At 40.6% G+C, this 23,585-nt stretch overlaps 1 pseudogene; it reads left to right on the top strand.

Annotated features, from left to right (window-relative positions):
- Window positions 1-23,585, top strand: part of LOC148454334 (uncharacterized) — a 207,515-nt pseudogene that overhangs the window by 66,277 nt on the left and 117,653 nt on the right.

The following is a 23,585-nucleotide window of genomic DNA, read 5'->3' as shown; positions in this document are numbered from 1 at the left end:
TAATAAATGGTGTATATCCTTGTTTTTTTATCATGTGGAATGATAGTTCCACATGATAATTGACCTTCTACACATGATTCTCAACTCAGTGGGGAAGATGCTGGACTCTCCCTAATTAAGCTATAGGTTGCATCTAGACATCCTCCTGAAGAAGTCTGGCCATTTGGTGTCTTGATGAAATGCGTTGAGGTATCTCTGGTGTTGGTGGTCCATATCCTCTTGCTGTTGGTCCTAACCAGATATGCTGATCATTCTGTTCTTAGATGTATGTAACTATTATTTTTTATTAAATGTGATTTTAAATTTACTACTCATTGGTACCTTATTTCTTTTCTTACCTGCAAATCCATTTGAGTGACATGGCGAATATAAGGACAAAATCGTGAAAGTCCTCTGGTATGCCTATATGCACTTTATTCTTTTTGATTGCTGGACTGGTACCTGTTGCAAAGAATAGCACTGAACACTGTGCACTTTATTTGTGGTGAAGCACTTTATTTTGCATTTTTGCACTTTTGTGGATGCTGCTTGCTTATTTGCACTTGTTTGAAATAGGGTGCAATAGATCATCAAGTGGCACATGCACTTTGGCTTGGAGACACTATATATATATATTTATATATATATATATATATATATGTACATCACAGCATTAATTTATTTTTTTTCTCTTTGTGTCTAAATATCACGCTATCCTGATTTGAGAGTTGCAGAAGGAGTTTGTTTTTGACTGGACATTATTTAAAGTCACCTTTTGAAGAATTTACACTAGATGGCGCTAACGTCTGACTATTATTGAACATATATATATATATATATATATATATATATATATATAAGGTATATAGGTCTCAGCTCCATCATAGTATCTTACATAATACTCTTTATTTTAGGATTCTTATATATAAAGAGGTACAGTAAATATGTGGCAGCTCCATCACAGTATAATACATATTACTCTGTGCATCAGGTTAGTATATGTAAATATATATATATATATATATATATATATATATAGGTGGCAGCTCCATCATAGTATCTTACATATTACTGTTTATTTTAGGATTCTTATATATAAAGAGGTATATACAGTATGTGGCAGCTCCATCATAGCATAATATATATATTACTCTGTGCATCAGGTTAGTATATGTATATATATATATATATATATATATATATATAGGTGGCAGCTCCATCATGGTATATTATATGTGCATCATGTTAGTATATATAAAGGGGTATCTAAGATACAGGCCCTTTTTAGGGGTCAATCCAATTGATTGTGAAGGGTATGAGTTGCCATTGCCACTGCATTAAAAATGCCAGCAACGACACCTCGCACCCCTGATGGCCTGTTCCAAGCCCAAATTTGCATAATTTTGCTCAGAACCCTATGGAGCACTCGTTGTCACGATGACTTACACCTATGACTACATGAAGCATGTAGGGAAAAGGGGTTGGGGATTTCCTAAGCACTGGTGGTGAACACTCAAAATATGGTTTGGAGGTAGTTGTGTTCCAAAATATAATTGATTGTGAAAGAAATATATGTATAATAGTCTCTTTTTGGAGGTGCACCCTTGAGAGTTATATTGAACTTGTACATGGAAGGAGAAAGAAAAGTACTCTCTTTTTGCGGGGCACTCAACCTACCTATTCAGTATAAAATTTAGCTTTAAATGGTATGCCACTAAAATAATAGTGATATAAATAATTTTACATATTATATCAACAAAACATCTGTACAAAGACAACATAGAACAAAAAACAAACATTAACTCTGGCCGCAATTAGGTCCAGTTGATAAAAAAAACTGACTGACTTGAATCAAGGAGATCAATATTGTCTAATCTCTTAGTTCCTGATTATGGTAAATCAAACGTGGTAGTCAGACAGGGGGCCAAAATGATTAAAACAAGATATTATATACGTCAGGAAAAAGATTTTTCCTTTTGCTGATAGCGTTGGTGAGCACCAATTTACTTCATAATCCTATTAATTCAGGTTTATACACTGTTATATGTCTGAGAGTTAAATCCAAAAATAGATATGTAAGCATTAAACCATTTTGTGCTAAATGTATATATATATATATATATATATATATATTATATATCTATATATCTTCATGCATATATCTATAGATAAAGCTCAGGGTAACAGGTAAATTAAGAAGCAAAAACATGATAGTATCAAGATTTTGTAAAGTAGCTGCTCCTAACTATCTCTTTCACACTGCACTTTTCTTACTATGGCGGTGCCCTGGGGCAGCTTAGCTGGGCTGGTTTGGGGGTGTCCTGCGCTCTGGATTTGAATTGTAGTATGGTAGGGATCTACCCTACAGAGGTTACCTGGATATGGTGGGTAGGCCCATAACCTTGGCCAAGATTATGCTAAAAACCTCTATTGATTGCAAAATTTTATTGCATTTATATATTATTAATAATTTGGAGTTGTGCACCTAAGATTTGTCTGTTTTTGTGCCTGCAATTAGTCTCATCAGGTAGCACCTCCCACTATATATATATTCAGGGTGTGCAGTCCAGAAATCTTTCCCATATACTCCATTTAATGTGCTTCATTGCACACCTGAGGGAAAGGAGACACCCTCAGTCTGGATTAGCACCCCTACCTTATTGGATTAAAAGCATGGAGTCTTGTAATGAATATGCACATTAGTATTAGGCACAATTTTAGGTAAGTCCTACAAGTTTTATATACTGTAGTGCAACTTTGGTTCATTTTTGGGGCGTGGGTCCCCCTGGATTGCATTTGTTGATCTGTTTGAGGGCACCGCATTATAACACATTTTTATTTTATAACACATTTTAACCCTTCACTGTTTGTTTATTATATATGTACCTCACTTTTTATTTTCATTCTTTATATGCAGCAGTAGCTGCTCCTAACTATCTCTTTCACACTGCACTTTTCTTACTATGGCGGTGCCCTGGGGAAGCTTAGCTGGGCTGGTTTGGAGGTGTCCTGTGCTCTGGATTTGAATCTTAGTATGGTAGGGACCTAACCTACAGAGGTTACCTGGATATGGTGGGTAGGCCCATAACCTTGGCCAAGATTATGCTAAAAACCTCTATTGATTGCAAAATTTTATTGCATTTATATATTATTAATAATTTGGAGTTGTGCACCTAAGATTTGTCTGTTTTTGTGCATGCCAGTGACATGGCCTGCAGGACTACTTCCGATCCTGACTAAGGAGGAAATTGACGAGGAGGGAGATGATGGTGTGGTTTGCAGGCACTTGGATACAACAGGACAATGGGATTTAGGTGTCCCTGGATTGCTTACGGTCTTAGCCAAAGTTTCTGAACTTGACAGTAACTTTTTATGAATGCGCTGCAGGTGCCGTATAAGGGAGGATGTTCCTAGGTGGTTAACGTCCCTACCCCTACTTATTTCACCTTTACATATGGTACATATGGCAAGACAGTTGTTGTCCGGATTTGGATAGAAATATTGCCAGACCAAAGAGGTGGAATGTTTGGTCTTCTGCCCAGGCATGACCGTGATGGTCTTTTTCATCCCACAGACAACAACTGTCTCCCCTGGAGCCTGATTTAAACAAACCACATCACCATCAGAATCCTCCTCGCCAACTTCCTCCTCAGCGCTAGCTACACCAGTATCCTCATCCTGTTGTACTTCAACAGTGACATCTTCAATTTGCATATCAGCAAGTGGGCTGTGGGTGCTCCTTTCAGCACTTGCAGGGGGCGTGCAAATGGTGGAAAGAGCCACCTCTTCCCAACCAGTGCTGGGAAGGTCAGGCATCGCAACCGCCACCACACTTGGACTCTCCTTGGGGATTTGTGATATCTTCTTAGAATGCACAGTTCTTCGCTGTGCTTTTGCCAGTTACACTTGTTTGATTTTTTTAGTGGGAGGAGGGCTTCCATCGTCATGTGAAGCTGAACCACTAGTCATGAACATAGGGAAAGACCTTAGCCGTTCCTTGCCACTCCATGTCGTAATTGGCATATTGGCAAGTTTACGTTTCTCTTCAGATGATTTAAATGTTTTTTTAAGGTAATTTTCTTGAACTTTGTCATTTGGGATTGTATGTGCCCTCTACTATCACATTGGGCATCGGCCTTGGCAGATGACATTGATGGCATGTTATCGTCTATGTCATGACTAGTGGCAGCAGCTTCAGCACTAGGAGGAAGTGGTTCTTGATCTTTCCCTATTATATTTTTATGTGAGAAAGTTTGGTTCTCCATTTATGTTATATTGATATATATGTGCGGCTAAGGAGCACACAAACACAGAAAATATTTTTTTATTTTCGTTGGAGACTAGTGCACTTTGTGGGTTACACCACCCTTTAAGAAAGAGCCAGCTGGCTCTTTACTTATGGGACACAGGCGCACACTTGGCGCTGCTCCTTTGTTAATGCACGTGCAGCTACAGCCCACACAATTCACAAAGACAGAAAAAAAAGGAAGAATTTTTTATTCTTTGTGGAGCGCACTTTGAGGGTTACACCAACCTTTAACAGACAGACGCATGCTTGGCACTGCTGCTTTGAGGATGCACGTACAGTGCAGACAATTCACAAACAAAGAAAAAAATATTTTATTTTTGTTGGAGTGCACTTTGGGGGTTACACTACCCTTTAACAGACAGATGCACACTTGTCGCTGCTGCTTTAAGGATGCAGGTGCAGCTACAGCCCACACAATTCACAAAGACAGAAAAAAAATAATAATTTTTTATTCTTTGTGGAGCGCACTTTAAGGGTTACACCACCCTTTAACAGACAGATACACGCTTGGCACTGCTGCTTTGAGGATGCATGTACAGTGCAGACAATTCACCAACACAGAAGAAAATATTTTATTTTTGTTGGAGTGCACTTTAAGGGTTACACCACCCTTTATCAGACAGACGCACGCTTGGCGCTGCTGCTTTGAGGATGCACGTACAGTGCAGACAATTCGCAAACACAGAAGAAAATGTTTTATTTTTGTTGGAGTGCACTTTGAGGGTTACTCCACCCTTTAACAGACAGACGCACACTTGTCGCTGCTGCTCTGAGGATGCACGTACAGTGCAGACAATTCACAAACACAGAAGAAAATATTTTATTTTTGTTGGAGTGCACTTTGGGGGTTATACCACCCTTTAACAGAGATGCACGCTTGTCGCTGCTGCTTTAAGGATGCAGGTGCAGCTACAGCCCACACAATTCACAAAGACAGAGAAAAAATAATAATTTTTTATTCTTTATGGAGCGCACTTTAAGGGTTACACCACCCTTTAACAGACAGATACACACTTGGCACTGCTGCTTTGAGGATTCATGTACAGTGCAGACAATTCACCAACACAGAAGAAAATATTTTATTTTTGTTGGAGTGCACTTTGGGGGTTACACCACCCTTTATTAGACAGACGCACGCTTGGCGCTGCTGCTTTGAGGATGCACGTACAGTGCAGACAATTTACAAACACAGAAGAAAATGTTTTATTTTTGTTGGAGTGCACTTTGAGGGTTACTCCACCCTTTAACAGACAGACGCACGCTTGTCGCTGCTGCTCTGAGGATGCACGTACAGTGCAGACAATTCACAAACACAGAAGAAAATATTTTATTTTTGTTGGAGTGCACTTTGGGGGTTACACCACCCTTTAACAGAGATGCACGCTTGTCGCTGCTGCTTTAAGGATGCAGGTGCAGCTACAGCCCACACAATTCACAAAGACAGAAAAAAAATAATAATTTTTTATTCTTTATGGAGCGCACTTTAAGGGTTACACCACCCTTTAACAGACAGATACACACTTGGCACTGCTGCTTTGAGGATGCATGTACAGTGCAGACAATTCACCAACACAGAAGAAAATATTTTATTTTTGTTGGAGTGCACTTTGGGGGTTACACCACCCTTTATTAGACAGACGCACGCTTGGCGCTGCTGCTTTGAGGATGCATGTACAGAGCAGACAATTCACAAACACAGAAGAAAGTATTTTATTTTTGTTGGAGTGCACTTTGGGGGTTACACCACCCTTTAACAGACAGACGCATGCTTGTCGCTGCTGCTTTGAGGATGCAGGTGCAGCTACAGCCCACACAATTCACAAAGACAGAAAAAAAAGGAGAATTTAAAATTTTTTGTGGGGCGCACTTTGAGGGTTACACCACCCTTTAATGGACAAGCCAGCCGGCCCTTTACATATGGGACACAGGTGCATGCTTGGCGCTGCTCCTTTGTTGATGCACGTGCAGCCACAGTGCACACAATTCACAAACAGAAAATATTTTTTTATTTGATTTGGAGTGAACTTTGGGGGTTACAGCACCCTTTAAGGGTCAAGCCAGCTGGCCCTTTACCTATGACACAGGCACACGCTTGGCGCTACTTTGTTGATGCATGTGCAGTTACTGCGCGCACAATTCACAAACACAAAAAAATATATATTTTTTTTTTTTGGAGTGCACTTTGGGGGTTACAGCAGCCTTTAACGTTAAGCCAGCTGGCCCTTTACCTATGACACAGGCGCATGCTTGGCGCTACTTTGTTGATGCACGTGCGGCTACTGCACATGCAATCCACAAACACAAAAAATATATATTTTTTTATTTTTTTTGGAGTGCACTTTGGGGGTTACTACACCCTATAATGGTCAAGTCAGCCGGCCCTTTACCTATGACACAGGCGCATGCTTGGCGCTACTTTGTTGATGCACGTGCAGCTACTGCGCACACAATTCACAAACACAAAAAATATATTTTTTTATTTTTTTTGGAGTGCACTTTGGGGTTACAGCACCCTTTATTGGACAAGCCAGCCGGCCCTTTGCTTAAGGGATACAGGCGCACGCTTGGTGCTGCTCCTTTGTTGATGCACGTGTAGCCACAGTGCACACAATTCACAAACACAGAAAATATTTTTTTATTTGGTTTGGAGTGCACTTTGGAGGTTACAGCACCCTTTAACGGTCAAGCCAGCCGGCCCTTTACTTATGACACAGGCGCATGCTTGGCACTACTTTGTTGATGCACGTGTGGCTACTGTGCACACAATTCACAAACACAGAAAAAATATTTCTTTTTTTTGCACTTGGGGGGAGCACCCCTGATGGACAGAGCACCCCCTGGACAACACTACAGCACCCCTTTAGGACTGGGACATTGCACAGGCCTATGGAGTGGACACAGCCCCTATGGACATCTGACTGCACAACACAGTCCTGCCAGCCCCTATGGACTTTGGAGGAGTGGACATGGCCTGATTCAGAGTTGGACACTATTTGCACTCGCTCGTTCAGAAAAAGGTGCCGGATATTTAAATAGAGCGCTCTCTCTTTGCGGTCTGTTGACGCCTCTATGTCTGAGCGACATAGAGTCTCGCTATTTTGTAAAGACGCCCCCTGGCCATTTGCATCATACATCATCTCCACTATTTATTAGATTTATTCGAGTACATCGAAAGGCGTCTGAACTGCTCGCAGTGCTTGTGGTTGGATTTTCCTACCGCAATCATGCGAACAGTTCAGGCTAAGAGACAACCAAGTGACGTGGTCGATGACACTGCTTTGTTAATTATGCACACCCATTAAACGACCATTTTGACCATTTGGCACGCCTGCGTTCGGATCTCCACTCCCCATTTTCAAGCACCTTCCCCTGTTACCACCCACAAACGCCTCATCCTGTCACTCAAATTAGTAGGCACTTGCTATTTTGCGAACACACAATTTCCGACCGCACTGACTGGTTGGCACATGCGCATTACGACCCATACACATGCGCAAATGTGCGGACATCGCTCAGAGCGAACGAGTGGCCGCTTACGAGCGGCTCTGAATCAGGCCCACAGCCCTATGGACAACAGCAGCACAGCACAACACAGCCAGCCCCTATGGACTTTAGAGGAGTGGACACAGCCCCTATGGACAACAGCAGCACAGCGGAGCACAGCACAACACTACGCTACACTACACTACACAGCCCAGCCAGCCCTAACTCCCACCCTCCCTCTTCACTGTCCACAGCCAAGTGAGAAAATGGCACTAACGCGGGTACCTTAGATAGAATCCAAAACCCGCAAGACCCGGAAGGCGGGATGATGAAGTTTTGCCTCAATTTCAGATCCGAGTCAGGTGGGAAAAGTCGAGCCTGACTCGGATCAGCCTCGGATCGGGGGGGCTCGGGGGGGGTTCGGATTTCAGAAATCTGAACCCACTCACCCATAATAACAGGCTAGTTCATTTAAACCAATATAGTCCATTTATAATTGTAAGACTCACATGTAGAGGTAGTATTTATCCGATTCTTGGTATTTCACACTCTCCTCAGATATATACAGGTTCATGCAGGTAACAATCATTGGTCTTCTGCATAGTCTTGATTTGTTTAGCCCATGAACCAAAACAGTATAAACAGTAGATTGGTGACATAGCTGACTCACCACTGGCAGGAGAGTAGGGAGATGCCTTTGTAGTTGATAATTACGTGTGATGTTGCTGGGAGCCAGCCATTCCAGGGATGGTGCAGAGTGGGCTGGGTCAGGACAATATTTGTGTCTCTGTGGGGTCCCCCAATGTGTGGACCCATCCTCCCCACCTATAATCCAGCCATGTCCTGGTGCATCAGCTGACAGTAGGTGTGACAGGATTGGTAGCATGTGTTACCCATCTATGGTCAGTGCAGGGGGTGAGTAAATAGCTAAGTTATGGTTTTTTAGTATATTTATAAATATATCATTTTCTGTATATAAAATTACACTATAACTATAAAAGTCATTTTACTCATATAACATTTATGATTTTAAATATAATCTATTTTTCTTGCAGGAGAAATAAAGAGCAGGATCCCCACGAAGACTATTTGGTAAAGGGACATTGGCCCTCATTCAGACCCGCTCGCAAGTGCTGAGCACTCGCAAGTGGGTTGATGTTTAAGGTCTGCGCATGCGCAAGCCCCGGAGCGAGAGAAATTCTCTCACTCCGGGGCTCGCTACAAACGTCCCAGCTGTCTTTGTTGATCGATGGCTCACCCCATTTGGTAGGTGGGCCCGAGGGGGTAGCTGACCAACTGGAGGTGTTCCTTAAGGAATGCATGCCATTTGTGGGCGGCTGCACTGACATCAGCAGTGATGTCAGTGGGGAGCTTCCAGCTCGATCAGAGCAGGAAGCTCCCTTGGGCTTGCGGTTGTCGAGACCCAACCTTAGGGTCTCGTCGCAAGCCCTGATGGCCGCGATGGTCTTGACCAACGCAACCATCAACCTGGTTGGTCACTAAAGCTGTGGGTGGTAACCCACAGCTTACCTAGCGAGCAGGAGGCACTGAAAAGTCAAGTGGCCGCCCTCATTCTGAGTGAGCGCTCACTTCTTGCGACCACCTCTGAATGAGGGCCATTGTTCTTTGATAAAGTCAACTAAAGATGCTATTTCTTCTTACACCTCTAAAGGATTCCCAAAATATTCTCATTTTCTGGATAAGAGAAACCTTTTACAGCTAATTTGTTTCTAATCTAATACTTGATGAGTCTCACAGAAGAGAAACCACATCTGTGCTCTGAGTGAGACAAAAGCTTTACATATAAATCAGATCTTATCTCACATCAGAGGATTCACACAGGAGAGAAACCATTTACATGTTCTGAATGCAGCCAATGTTTTTCCCATATCTCAAATCTTGCTAATCATCAGAGGATTCACACAGGAGAGAAGCCATTTACATGTTCTAAATGCAGCCAATGTTTTTCCCAAAAGTCACAACTTGTTACACATCAGAGGAGTCACATAGGAGAGAAGCCATATGAATGCTCTGAATGTCACAACTGTTTCGGATGTAAAAGAACATATTAATCACATGAGGAGACACTCTAAGGTCCTGAATGTATAATCTGTTTCTTAAGTAATTTAAATAGTATCACTTCAATATATTTACAAATGAGGAAATTTTTAATTTCTGATTGTGACATATGCACCAGTGTAATGTAATAAAAATTGTGTATGGTGAGACCCCCAAAAGTTTCTGAAATTTTAATTTGTTTTAAAATTATTTTTTCACTATAATGACATAGATCGGTGCCAGTGGCATCACTAGGGGGTGCATAAGGTGATACCATCTGAGAGGGTGACACCAAATTAGTAGAGCTGCTCTGCTATGTTGGTGTCACGCCCTTAGATTGTACCAGTAAGCAGCGATAATAGATGTGTGAATGCTTCTGTCATCCACACTGTACCCAGAGAGGCTGAGGGCTGCCTGGGCAGAACCTTATAGTAATGTGAATGGGGGTATAACATGCAATCATGTCCCCATAATGTCATAAAACTGGGAGTGTTACTCTGTGAGCATTAGGCCACGCCCCCTTCTGCAAGCGCACATGCCTTGTGCCTGCACAGTAATAGATACAGGGGTGTCAGGCTGGAATAGGAGCACTGGGCGGTGGTATTAATAACCAATTATACAATAGTATAAAACTAATTAGAGGGAGAATTTTATTTGCGTAGTGCACTGGTTTAATATATAACTTATTTTATTTTCATAAAAGGAAAATTATCTAAAGTAAAAAAATATCAGTGAAATATAAAATATAGTAAGGAAAGTGACAAATAGGTATAATAATGTGATATACAAATCATTGGGGCTGGTCTAAGTGATGATGATGCAGCTGATCTCTATAATATACAGCTGCTCTTCTCATACAGGGGCTGGGACTAAATGAGGAAAGAACATTTTATCCAGTAAAGATTTCCAGCAGCTCCTCTCAGTACTGGGATTTCTGCTATGTGGTCTATTCAATTACATGTGACTCTCTCTTCCACGAGTAAGCGCAGCTATATCCCGCACTCACAGTAACACAGGACTCATGGATTTATGTTTGCAGACCCTCAGGCCTGGGAAGAGAAAACCAAGATTCCATGGTTAGATTGGGCCACAAGGGGGGTGTCATGGGGCAGCTGATAGAGATTACATGCTATTGTAATGACAGGTTACAAACCTCACATCTAATTGAATTAGCCCTATGAGATTTGTGTAGTGGATTTTTCTATAGGAACCTTACATCCTGCCCTGTTTCACCCTACAGGTCTCCTCTCTGATCTCTCTTATCCCTCCTTATTCTTTCCCTCATACCTTCCTATTGCTGTATTACTGTACCTTCCTTCTATTGTATTATCAGTACTCTGCATTATATTGTAACAAGGTGCAACTAAGCCACTGATTCCCTGTATCCCATAACAGTATATAAAATAAATAGGTATAGGCGAGGTCATAGGTTACCCTATAACTGCAGCCTAATGAGAAAACAGGGTTTCCCAGACCTTTATGTGCAGATAGATATAAAAAGAAGGATTCTCTGGTGCTGAACGAGGGTCATTTATATATATAGGTTGAGTCTCCCATAACCAAAATGCTTGGGACCAGGGGTATTTTGGATAACAGAATATTCCGCATTTTGGAATATGTGCATATCATAATGAAATATCTTGGGAATGGCTCCCCAATATACACACATAATGCATGTATATGTTACATACACCTTATACACACAGCCTGCAGGTAATTTTATACAATATTTGTAATAATTTGTGCTTTAGACAAAGTTTGTGTACATTGAACCATCAAAAATCAAAGGTTTCATTATCTCAGTCAAGCCCAAAAAAATCCGTATTTCGGAATATTCCGTATTTCGAATATTTGGATATGGGAGACTCAACCTGTACATACATATAATTGACACTGGGTACACTGCCAAATGAGGGGAGGAGAGTCAAAATGGATCAGCTGAACTGGAGCCATGATGGTGCAGGGGGAGGGTGGCCGAACACAGTAGAAGTTGGAATGGTCCAAGAAAATATAATATATATATACTCATACAGTATATATATATAAATATATATATATATATATATATATATATATATATATGATATTGGTGGGGGATATTTAAGTATGTTGTTTTATGTATATGCTCATTCTCCTCGACCCTGACAACGGGGTAACACCCGAAATGTAGGATTAAAGGACGTTTTTTACTTACTATTGAAAAGTCTCCAGAGTGCCTCTCACATGTGGCTGTAATTTACAACCTTGGAGTGCACCAGAGCATTTGCTGTACATTACATGGAGTGCTGGGTTTTCTGGATTTCTAGATGGGATACTCATTGCTGGAAGTTTCTGAATGAGTACTCTAACCAAGGCACAGCACGTGGCAGTGGAGTGGAGCTGGTATGTGGATGTTTAACATTGTGTTATGTGACTGGGCATCTGTTGTTTTATTGTAGTTGGGTTTTATACCTTACTTAGGGGTGGGATCTTTGTATGGTTGGGGTATATTAGAAGCATAGGTAGCCTTTGGCTTTACATCTTGACAAAGATCCATGGGTGCATTGAAACATCGATGTACTAAATACACACTTTTGAAGTTGGAATAAACACTTTTTGATACTTTTAAGTCTGGTGAGTGCATCCCTTACTCTTATGAATTTGTATGGATCCCTTAGCAACAAGGATTTAGAACAGCACCCCAGCAGATGTTCAGGGAAATGGAGTGAGTGTGGACCTGTAGGATTGTGTATATATATATATATATATATATATATTATAATATATATTTATATTTTTATATATATATATATATATATATGTATAGCCAATGAAAACAACATGATTTAGGATTTATCTCAGTGTAATATAAAGGGGTATTGCCAGGTTTGGCCACAGCTCATTCATATAAATCAGGAGATAAGGATATGTAGTTTGTAGGACCCGCTACTGATGCCCCTGATCCTGTAGCACAGGGTGGACAATCTTAAAGTTTCTATGAAGTTGCCCTGGAGGGTTCTATATGTCAGTACTGAGTGTTGCACATGTACTGTAGCAGGATGGTGACACTGTGCAATGTTCATCAAAACTGCTCACTCCCGCATAGTCACAATCCATGATCTTAAAACTCATAGATGACTGCACTGGCAACTAGATCCCTGAAGTTCTGCAACTAAGTCCCAGGTCAGCACTTTAAGGGGGTCCCATGGTCAGCACCTACCTGCAGCTCTTATAGTTGCTCTCTCTGGCTCTAGGTACTGTGCAGCAGGACTGTAGGCAATGCTGCTATGTGTGCCTGGCATTTGATCCTTCCGTACCGCAGCACCAGCACAAACACTTTTCTGCACCACACATCCTCCATGTCATTCGGGAGGGTGTAGAAGACCAGGAGGTAAGCTGCCCCCCTGCCCACACTACTGCAGATGCTGGTGCGTAGAGAAGGGCTCTTGGACACACTGCCCCTAGTCTTGACACCTGCTGCTGCTCCTGTGATCAGAGGTGCAGATGTCATTAGTATTGTGTAGGAGAGAAAACCAAGGTGCTGGTGCTGCCGGTATTGGGGTTGGAATTAGAGGTGCATGCACCACCATTTTAGACTGGGTATCGGAGGTGCAGGTGCTGCCAGTATTGGGGTGGGAATTGGAGGTGCAGGTGCCGCTGGTATTGGGGGGAGAATCAAAGGTGCAGGTACTGCCAGTACTGCCTGGAATGCTGCTGTCTCTCTCCCTGCAGCTAGCACACAGCTCTTGCCTGGGGGAATGGGAGCCAACATCACTAGCCCTCTATCAATCCTAGTGGTTACTAGGCTAGGATACAGAGAGGCAGCAGTAGCATTGGTACTGGTGGCACTCTGAGGAGCTATAAGAGGTGAGTGTAACAAAAGTAGGCAGACACTGATGGCCAGTGTCTTCTCACTTATTGTTCAGTCGGGGGGGAACTTTCCCCCTACACTAGTTTAATTAGTTGGCAAAAATCAAACATATTTGATTTACCCAACTAGTTTGAAAAAACATTTTGGACATTTTTGGTGTGTGGGAGCAAACATATAATTATCGTTTACTCCCACCCACTAGACCAGAGGTTCTCAAATGCGATCCTCAAGGCTCCCTAACAGTTCAGAATTTGAGATATCCATGGTTGAGCACAGGTGGCACATTCTGACAATGGATAGAAGCCTCAATACATTTTTGCAAGATAGACCAGACGTAGTTTTTCGGAAAGCCCCTGATATTAGGAAAAAATTAGTCTGTACCTATCTTAAGAATGACAAGGGAACCACACAGAGTACTTTTGAAGGAAACAGCATGAGAGAGGGTTTTTACCACTGCGGAAGGTGAGGGAATTGCACAAAATTATATTATATAAGCATGAGACCAGCCTGTAAGATAGTATCCAATCAGACCAAAAAAGAGTTCAAGATCAGAGGGACCCTATCCTGTGACAGTGATAACTTGATTTACCTTTTAGAATGTCCATGCGGACTGCAATACACAGGACACACAACAAGAACCTTGAAAACACGGATCTATGAACATTGTAGAAACATTTTGAAAAGATTTGAAAATCACAGTGTCTCAGAAAACTTTAAAACCACATATAACTCTAATCCGAAAGGTCTTAAATTTGTGGGCATAGACAAAATCCACTACAACTGGAGAGGAGGCAATAGAACAGAGAAAATAGATAATGTAGTAAGCCGATGGATCTATGACCCGAAGGTCTTAATATAGATCCTTAGACTGAGTATTTAGCTTATCCTCCATGTACTCTCATTATCATGATCACAAGAAGACTATAGGACAAAAGTCACTATAATTTTGTTTTGCTAGATTTTTTTATTTTTATTCTTATTTTAATTTTATTTTATTTTATTTCAAATACACCTTTTATTTTATTTTATTCCATTTTATTTTTTTTATCTATTTTCCTCTATCCCATTCTAATTTTCATATATAATCTTATTTTAAAGGAACTGTACATTGTTAAAAATCTTTAACAATAAGTGACACTTCCACACTACAGTTCAACATATAAACCTATCCAAAATGGCCACCGTTACTGTTGCTAATAAGACAGGCCACATAGATTTTAGCATCTAAACAACCACACAAAACATGGCTGTGCCCACCGCTGCAGACGTGCAGTCAGTGATATGCACAGGACAGCGCATGATCCCAGGACATCTCCTGTGGACTTACATTGGAGGAGACATGTGAGTGCTGTTACTGTTGGAGCCCATTCAACCCCTAGCACAAGACAGATGCAGGCGCGCAATGCGCATGCGCACACCATGGAACCCGCAATTCAGGGATAATTAGCAGATTAGCCAGGTATATATACAAGGTAAGGACACAGCATGGATGATTTGCCCTTGAAAAAGTCCCAAGGAGGGATGAAATGCGTTGGTACATTACCTAAATTTGCATACGTTTTTATGCTTTTGACAACCACCCTGTTTGTGTGGTTTTGTGCATTTGTACTTATACTTAAAATAAACAAGATATATTAAGCCATATCATCAGCCATCAGTGTTTATGCTGCACCTAATGGGCCCCTCACTGACACGTACTCAGCCTACCTAGACGCAGGGAGGAGATGGAGACCAGCAGATACCTTGATTGGTTAAGTACATTTCACCTACCTGATACTGCAACGTAGTGTCCTATAAGTACCCTGATATTGCGTTTCTTGTTATTGAGGTGGCGTTAGCTGCACCGGAGGTGGCACCGACAGCATCCTGAATCGGCTTTATATCATCATCTTCCTCATACAACATCCAGCCTAAAGTTTTTGCCCACCTGATACAGTTAGATAGACTTCAATTGCTAACTTCTCTTGGCACAAGACTGCATCCATTAACTGGTTGGCCATCTATACTCACCTCATTTATTCTAGTTACAATAAACAGACTCTTATAATGAGAGCATATTGAACATCCAGCCTCAAGTTTTTGCCCACCTGTAGTCACCCCCCTCACGTGTACAAGAAGGACATATACTAGACTATTTGAAGAATTGGAATATGAGCACACCATTACACTTATAGAGCTCATAATCGCACACACTCATATATAAACTTATCCACATAATAACCACACTTCCATATCTATTTACCACAGAGTGCTTTCCTCTTTTTGATTTGTATCTCTGCTGATATAATCACACAGAGAACTGAAGAGATGCCTGATTAAAGGATGTCATAAAAATTTCATTAAATTAAATAAATAATAATAATTAAAAATAAATAGTCAATATAATAAATAATAATAAGAATAATTAAAATAAATAATAAAAAACATAAATAAAAATTATATACAATAAAGAATGTCATTAAAAAATTCAATAAATGTGGATGTTATTAAAAATGGCCTGTAAAAATGACAATTTTAATGACATCCACAGGTTTAGTTGGAGTTACCCAGGTTTCAGAGGAAATGGAGGCGACCCGGGAAAAAACCAGGATGAGGATTCAGTGAAAACAGGGTCTAAGCCGGGTACAACCCAGCAAAATGCTGATTTAAAAATCCAAGGACAGACCTGGGCTTTTGGTGGAAAAGTATTAGTTTAGCATTTGTTTGGCCTATAATCTAATATGCTATTAATATGTGATTTCTAAGGGTGGTGACACTAATAAATGTATCTTCTGCCTCTGCTGTGGTGATTCTCATGGGAACTTGTAACATGATAGCGCTTTATGGAGTTTGTTGCTGCACTTGATGAAACTTTCAAAGTTGTTGCAATTTCCCAGATTGTCCGACCTTAATCTCTTAAAATAATTATGGATTGTCTATCTGTGCTAATGTGAGCTGTGCTGGACATACAGTATTATGGACTTCTACATCAATGTAATATTTACGAACATAAGATACAATTAAATCATTGTGGCCCAACATTTTCCACCTCTAAATTTTACTCATGTTCTAAATAAAAACTACTTGTTGGGGAGCATTTGAAAAAATGTGTACACAGACACACCTTCACTATTTATGTAAGTCTAAGAATCTCATATTAAGTGTTTATATCATAATGTCATCAATATTCAAGTTTGTACAAACTTTTGACTTATACTATACATATATCTATTGAGGTCATTATTTATAGAAACTCATTGTGAGGTTCCTGCTTATATGTTGAAAAGATCTTTCTGCTAAAACTCTCAGACAATAGGTGATGCCTATACAAAAGATCCCTTTGGTGACATAACAGGATCCCAGAGGCTGCTATGATCTAATTAGAATGCAAGGTGTTACCCCTGCCAATGTGTAATTAGCATTTCCCATTGTAGTAAGTGACCTTAGGAATATTTACACCTCATTTACAAGACAAGGAGCTAGGCACGGGAAGCTGCTGTGTTTATGTGTCACCTCTCAGTGTAAGAATTCCTTCTGGTCATCCTGGGAACTATGGAGAGAGATGGGGGAGGAATGACTATAAATAGGATGTATCAGGCTACTGATAGCTGATGGAAGAGCTGCTGATTTAGTTGCTGGTTGGAGAGCTGGATGGATGGAGGAGTAAGAAAGAGACAGACAGAAGAATCTCCAGAGTAAGGTACAGTAATTACATTATACATAAGACTATATTGATATATACACAGATATTTGGAGATAGTATTATGTAGATGTTGCATTATCATCAATACTTAAAAAGTTTCACCTTAACACAAGTTATATAGTTAGGGTTAGTGTATAACCTGTTGCTATATGATTAGTAGAGACACATTTTGTCACCCATTAACAGGTTCTAAATTGAAAATTTGCCATTATGTGACATGTTCCAGTATTTTCGTGCCCTTGTAGCAAATATTATATTGGAAAGAAAGAATGCATGTTTAAGGAGCACATGGCATTGCAAAGAAGTGCAATATGTAGTGCTCTAAACAAAGGCAGTAGTGATCAACCTATGGCAAAGCACTTCCTTGAAGCCAACCATACCTTAACCTCCTTGAGATATAGAATAATTGATTTTGTTCCCCCCAAAATACAGGGGTGGCAATAGATCAAGGGAGTAGCTTAGATGTGAAACAAAGTGGATATACAGGCTGGGTACCATGGCACCAATTGGGTTAAATGAGCAACTGAATCTGCAATGCTTCCTATAATATGGTTTATTCAACACCAAGATGTCTAATGGTTTTTGTTCCCTTGCCTACTGTATCCTTGTCCTTCTCTACTATACTGTATATTATCTATGTCGTCTATTTAAATATTATCCATCCAGATTCTCCTAACATGATCTCTGAATTTGTTTAATATGGAGGTAATCTGACTTCAATTGTAGCTACCATACTGCTATAATAGTAACTTGTAGCTGTCATATATGGTAATTATAAGTAAGAGTATTTTCAGACTTGTAATGATGGATTATATCCACTAGATGGCACTGTTACCATTGGTTAGCACTATACTGCTCTAACATCCGTTTTTTATATGTATTGTAACCCTTCCAGGCTTCCATACTTGCAGCCTTGTAGTTTTTATGGTGGTGGGAGTCTCACTAATGATGTCACAGCTGCTGCATTCCCGGAAGGGAAGCAGCTATATCCCCTTCCGTAGATTGACCATGACGTCATCAGCCAGTGTTCAACATCATTCCCTACCATCCAAGTGGGCATAGAGGGGTAATATAACCATGTGGCGAGCGTAGCATGCCACCGTGCCCAAAGTGTGGCAAGCGAAGTGAGCCCGCAAGGGGTTAACTTTCTTATTTTGGTGGACTGCATGGGCAGGAAACTACACTTCCGCCCTCAGTGCATGTCACTTCCAGGTACAGAATCTGAAGTGGTAATAGTCGGGCTCCAGCATGCTGATCACAGGGTGAGAGTATAAGAAAGGTAAGATTGTCTCATTTTACTCTTATTGTATCCTGAGGAAAGAACTAACTTAAAGGTTCTGAAACATTGATAATAACTACACGAGTGCTGTGTCCTTTGTGAAGTCATCGTGAGTGCTGCCCACTGCTGCATATATTATCATTTCCTTCCCTGGGATAGGTAATTAAGGAAAGCACCTGATGCCGGACATCCTTTTTAGCCCTAAGGAGTGCCGGACACAATTGCTCTCTCTCTCTATATATATATATATATATATATATATATATATATATATATACATAACTTTTGTCAGTACTAAGTGATCTATTTATCTATATATTTATTTATTTCTCTACAACAATATAGTATCTACCAGCAATGTTGAAGCGTGTGAACTATATTTATTTATTGGCTATATATACTGTATATATATATATATATATATATGAGGGGTATCTAGGTGACCACTCCATCATAGTATCTTACATATTATTTTTTGCATCAGGTTAGTATATATCAAGGGGTATCTAGGTGGCAGATCCATCATTGTATCTTACATTTTCATCTGCACATCAGTTAAGTATATATAAAGGGGCATCTAGGTGATAGCTCTATCATAGTATCCTACATATTACTATGTGCATCAGGTTAGTATATATAAAGAGGTATCTAGGTGACAGCTCCATCATAGTATCTTACATATTATTTTGTGCATCAGGCTAGTATATATAAAGGGGTATCTAGGTGACAGCTCCATCATAGTATCTTACATATTACTCTGTACATCAGGTTAGTATATATAAAGGGGTATCTAAATGACCATTCCATCAGAGTATCTTACATATTACTCTTTGTGGAATGGGATTGAAAAGCCGGTGGCTGTTTAGCCACAGGTTCAAATCCCAACAGCAGCTCCCCGACAGGATGAAGATACAGACAGAAGCAGGAAAGTACTGTAGCCTCCCTTAGTGGTGCCTAACCCTAACCTACCCCTGAGGCTACCTTATCACCCCCCTTACTGCTCCCTAGTCCTAACCCTCCCAGGGGGTGCCTAACTCTAACCTCTGCCTGGGAGTGCCTAACCCTAACTTTCCACCATAGGGATGCCTAACCCTAACCTCCCCCCAAATAAACCTAATGCTAAGTCGCTAACTGCCCTAAACCTAACCCTCCCCCCTCCCAGCTAAGAGGATGGGTGCACTGGAATTACATAGTACTGGCCCATGTCGTCCTGGATTCCGGTGTAGGGATTATGATAGGCGTCAGTATTTCAAAATCTATCATGAATACCTAGCCGACATTCTACTGTTGATACCACTCTGTGCATGAGGCTAGTATATATAAAGAGGTATACACGTTGCAGCTCCTTTATAGTATCTTACATATTACTCTGTGCATCAGGTTAGTATATATAAAGGAGTATCCAGGTGGCAGCTCCAATCATAGTGTCTAACATATTACTATGTTCATCAGGTAAGTATATATAAAGGAGTATCTAGGTGGCAGCTCCATCATAGTATATTACATATTACCCTGTGTATCAGGTTAGTATATATAAAGGGGTATCTAGGTGGCAGATCTGTCATAGTATCTAACATATTACTCTGTACATCAGGTTATTATGGGATGTAGTCTGGAAGGCGGCAGTCGAAATGTCATCTGCCAGCTTCCTGCCAGTGAAAGCCCCACATGGGACTAATCATTAGCCCCACACTGAAATCCCAGCACCCGGCATACCAAACAAAGGTAAGCTGGGCATCGGGAGCTCATAGTCACGGGGGTGAGTTGGGTTAGGTTTAGGGTCTCCTGAGGGTCTTAGGGTTAGACACCCACCGGGAGGGTTAGGTTTAGGCTTGGGGAAGGGAGGGTTAGGGCCAGGCACCACCGGGGGGAGGTTAGGTTTAGTTAGTATATATAAAGAGTTATCTAGGTGGCAGATCCATCATATTATCTTACATATTACTCTGTGCATCAGATTTGTATATATAAAGGGGTAATTGTGCTAAATACACCATCAATGACACCTCGCACCCCTCACGGCTCGATCCAAGCACAAATTTGCATAATTTTGCTCAGAGCCCTATGGGGCGCCAGTTGTCACAATGACTTACACCCGCGAGTACATCTCATGTATATGGATTGAGCCCATAGAATTTTATAGATTACTCTGGGTACAAATTGACATCCGCAATCGTTAGGAATTTAGATTATGTGATAGTATTAGAACCTACAATTTCTACAGTATATTGTCACTAAAATCAATATTTGTTAGATTGGTGGTAGACCCTAATGTTAGTATATTCATATTGTGTATGAGATAAAGACTCTTTTTGTAGAAGATTAATTGTGAAATTGTCCCTTTTATTTAAAAAATTTTTAAATGGATAAAGTAATTAGGACAGACAAACAGAGAAAACCACTCAAAATTAAAAAGGATAACTCTTATTGAGTGAGGGAGTTATTAATGTAAAAAAATATTGGCACTTGTATATAGTTCCTTTTGAGTTAAATAATGATAGGTGCTTAACAACTCTTATACTATTGGTTCTGACTCAAGGATTTCATCCTGTTACCGTGATCTTTGAAAATGCACTAAAATAATCCTGGTTAAGGTGTGTCTGTATTATTCCTAATTGGTTTAATAATTGAAAAAATACAACCTTTTAAAGGAAAGATCACATAAACACCTTATAAGCGAAAACATAGCATCAACCAAAAGAGAAGAATATATATATATTTATATATATATATATATATATATATATATACATATGATGTTTGTGTGGTGCTGTGCTGTAGGTATAGAGTATGCATGTCTGAACCATATAGCAGGCCATTTCATTTAAATCAACATGGTCCAATTATAACTTTAAGGGGTAAATTTACTAAGAATCGAGATGGTCCTGATTTGCAAAGAGATTAATCTTGCTGTACTGTACCTCACCTGGGTGATTTATTCACTTTTTATTTTGCAAATTAACCAACAGGCGATTTGTTCCAAGTTCATTTGGGCGATGGTGAATTAGGTTGATTTTTTGGGGGTAACTTGTAAGCAAGCTCGAGTGAGTTATCTCTCCCGATTTGCACATTTTGCAGATTACTCACCCTAGATTGCAGAGTTTTCTTTCTGCCTAACTGTCCTGAGCAAGCAGCCTGCACAAATCAGTGAGATATGTGTAAGCTGCTTGTGTCTTGTACCTGTAAAAAACAGGTTAAATTAAATTTAAAAAAATTATGTAGGGTCCCCCCCAAATGCCTAATCAGCCCGGGACTTGTCAGCCAGGCCTGGTTCCAAAAATTATGGGGAACAAAACAAGTAGAGTTCAACCGTAATTTAGGAACCAGCACCTGGCTGCCGGCCCAGTCCTGGTTTTAAATATATTGGAAAAAATGCGTAGGGGTACCCCTATATTTAAAAACAGCACAGGACCCAAACTGTCCGGGGTGTAATGCCACAGCCAGAAGACCCTATTACTGGGTCTCCAGGGCCAAAGCATTCTCACCCCAAGCTGGTCAGGCCAAGCTGGGGATCTCAGGGGAGATGGGTACACCAAAAAGAGGGTTTCCTCCCTCTCCTGAGCACCCCAGGCTTGGTCTGATGCCCAGGACTCTTCCACGCACCCGTTGAGTGGTGGGTATGAGGGTAATAAAGTGTATTTTACAGTGGATTTACAGGTGCCAGCATGCCTGCCCTTTGGCACATTTGGAACTACTAGTGAAAGTAGCTGACCGACACCCATATTTCCACTTTAAAATAAATAGTTCAATAAAGACACAACACACACCATCGATAGAACAAGTTTAATACACACATACCTCAATCACACATACTTACCTGTTCTAGCCATTCGGTCCACTTGTTCAAAGGAGAAATCCTTGTGTATGGACCTGCTAAAAAGATCCTATACTCACCTACATCCTGGCGCTGCTCTCCGTCGCATCCAGGGTCTTGTGAAAACAACAAAGCAACTTACCCAAACCATGCTGAACAGATGTAAGTATATGTTGTTACATGTACTTACACCTCACGAAATGACATTTGACCAAAATCAGCTGTAATTGCTCCCGGGCCACTAGCCAATCAGTGGACGCTTTACATGTAGCTGCCGCTCATTGGCTGGTTCTACGTGGGTTACAGACAATGTGGTTAGGCTTTTGGGGGGGACCCTATGTCTTTTTTTTAAATAATTACCCCTATTTTAACTATTTACAATGATTTGTGTATGTTTCTGACCATCTCGCAGCTCATCTTGATTCTTGGTAAATTTGAGAGATGTATATTTTAGGTGAAAAGTACATCCGAATTGGCCCAATGGTGATTTAAGTCGATTTTGCTATCTCACCCGATTTGAATGAAATTGATTGAGACATCTCACCTGAGATGGGCAAAAGTAAATTTGAGAAATGGAAACAAATAACTAAATCACCCGAGATTGTCATCTTGAGCAATCTCGATTGTTAGTAAATTTACTCATTAGACTCACATGTAGAGGTAGTATTTATCCTTTTCTTGGTATTTCACATTCTCCTCAGATATATATATAGGTTCATGCAGTTAACAATTATTGATATTCTGTATAGTATTGATTTGTTTAACACATGAACCAAAACAGTATAACCAGTAGATTGGTGACATAGCTGACTCACCACTGGCAGGAGAGTAAGGGGGATGCCTTCATAATTGAAAGTTCTGTGCAATGCTGCTGGAAGTCACTCAATCCAGGGATTGTGCAGAGTGGGCTGGGTCAGGGCAATATTTGTGTTTGTGTGGGGGCCCCCAATGTGTGGCCCCATCCTCCCCAACTATAATCTTGCCCAGTCCTGGTGCATCAGCTGACAGTAGGTGTGACAGTATCGGTAGCATGTTTTACCCATCTATGGTCAGTGCAGAGGTGCGTAAATAGCTAAGTCATGTTTTTTAGTGTATTTAAATATATCTGATGTTCTGCATATAAAATTACACTAT

Source organism: Taudactylus pleione, unplaced genomic scaffold (assembly GCF_031769625.1).
Source record: "Taudactylus pleione unplaced genomic scaffold, aTauple2 ptg001005l, whole genome shotgun sequence".
NCBI classification, from domain to species: domain Eukaryota; kingdom Metazoa; phylum Chordata; class Amphibia; order Anura; family Myobatrachidae; genus Taudactylus; species Taudactylus pleione.
The sequence above is the reverse complement of the archived record's forward strand: the minus strand, read 5'-3'. Positions and strand labels throughout refer to the sequence as shown.